This window comes from Morone saxatilis, unplaced genomic scaffold, assembly GCF_004916995.1.
Source record: "Morone saxatilis isolate NCDOM2014 unplaced genomic scaffold, NCSU_SB_2.0 Contig15, whole genome shotgun sequence".
NCBI lineage: Eukaryota > Metazoa > Chordata > Actinopteri > Moronidae > Morone > Morone saxatilis.
Window position 1 is genome coordinate 22,069,598 of NW_023339707.1, and position 2,044 is coordinate 22,071,641.

Sequence of the window (2,044 nt, forward strand, 5' to 3'; positions counted from 1 at the left end):
CCCCAACACACAGCAGCAAAGGAAGAAAGGATCTTAAACAAGTGAACCCACTAATACAATCATTTATACTGGGGAGGTAACAATTTTAGAACTTATGTATCATGCTTATTCCAGTCAACACTTAATACTTAACTGTTTAGACAGTGAAATGCTGTAAAATTCCATACATACTATTTGTCCTAATAAAATCTTTATACCTATAAGGCATACACTGAGGTACGAGGTTAATTCAGTTGGGTGGAGGCTAAACAGTTTTTGTCCCACATTATTGCCCTATTAAAAATACCAGCTCAAGCCGAAGCCAATTAGCCGGAGGCTTTAATAGCACAGTTAAACATTAGGATTTATGCCCACTTGCAGCAGTTAAAATGCAGCATATGACCAGCTTTGGACAATGTTCAGCCAGTTGCCGCCACTGTCTCCTGCAATGAAATGCATTGCAGGAGGGAGCCATATATATTACAGAGCCTTGACTACAGTGCTGGATGCATTCTATCATGGTGGCCACTTGCTAGCTGGAAAAAAATGAAGTAACACTACCTTTTGTTTGCAGTGCTAACATTCCTACAAGGAGCTTGGGACTTATTCCAGAGTGTGTTAAAGTCAGTCATGTTTATAGGATGGAAAACACACACTCAACATCTAAATACACCTCATTTATATAAATATATCTGGTGATTAACTAAATAATGCTAGTGGTGCACCAAACACATTTTTCTTCTGATTGCGGCATAGTTTTGGTTAGATGTTAAACTGTTTACACACTGTATTGGTTTACTTCCAGAGGGAGTTGTTTAGAAATGATGGTGCAGAATGAATTGGATTGCAGTGCAGTTCTTGTTAGCATCTGGTTTATACTGGAATTAGTTTTCTCTTTTTGATAGGGATTGTGATGGAGCAGGGATGAAGAGCTTGGCTATACTAGAAAGAGTTCTATGTGTGCGTGCATGAGTGTAATAAAACAACACAAGTTAAAATTCTTGCCCTATAATTGTACAGGGTAGTCTACAAACAGTATTTAGTTGGCTACATCAACAGACACTTACCTATTACAATATTAATCTGACACTGGACTAGACTTGGATCCATTCATTAACCTAGAAAAACATCATAAGAGCTTTCCTGCTTTTCTTAACCCTTTCTTTGTCAGTAAGGTCTTAGCACCACCGAACTTAATCCCAAGATCATTACAGAAACAGGATCTCTCCCAGAGGATGGATGTGTAGTCAGGAGGCCATGCCCTTTTCACTGAGCTGTTTGTTTGCATAGGCTGCAGACAGTGAGAATTAGCCCATATGTGACTAGTAATTAGATAGAGCCCCTGAGAGCACATGGCAAATTGGTTTGGCATCTTTGGGTTGGGCATGAGGTTTGGTTCACCAAGCTGTTCAAATCAACCCTGTGCTCTGACCTCATTCACACAAACATTTCACTGACCGTGTGCTAGAAATTTCATCCTAAGATACCATACATCTTTTCTGTTTCCTCCTTAAGTAGTGCTTCCCTCCTGTTCTCTCTCCTCCCCTCCACAGTTGGGGTTAGGGCTTACTCTAGACTATGGTCAGGCGTAGCAGAGATAAGTGGTTGGCGATAAGGTTGTGTGCAAGCAATGTGTGCAAGGAAACGCATATCAATGGGGAAACACATTTCGACGCCAGTGTTCTGACCACAACAGGAAGTTAGTTATTATAGTTTGGCCAATTTGGCCCATACCAACACGACCAGCTGCAGCAGAGGCTGTGACAACTCAGGGAAGCAATTGAGGTACTTTAAAACCCTTAGTGCCTGATTGCTGCAATTTGAGTCAAAATGCTTCATAACTCAGTAAAATATGAAAACACAGACATGATGCAAATATTTTAGTTTTTTTAGTGTGACACTTCCATAAGTCTGCTTTGAAATCACAGAAAAATAAGCTCCTTATAACTCCAGAACTTGCCTGAGAATTTTCAGATTTTCTCCAGTATGAAAGTATACTATAGTGAATGTTGTCTGTACATCCATAGGTAAATCAGCCAATGGTGCCAATTTTCCAAAATGTAAA

At 39.9% G+C, this 2,044-nt stretch overlaps 1 protein-coding gene across 1 annotated transcript in view; it reads left to right on the forward strand.

The window, feature by feature from the left end:
- Positions 1 to 2,044, forward strand: part of si:dkey-261h17.1 — a gene marked incomplete in the record, with an annotated part of 17,617 nt that overhangs the window by 9,062 nt on the left and 6,511 nt on the right.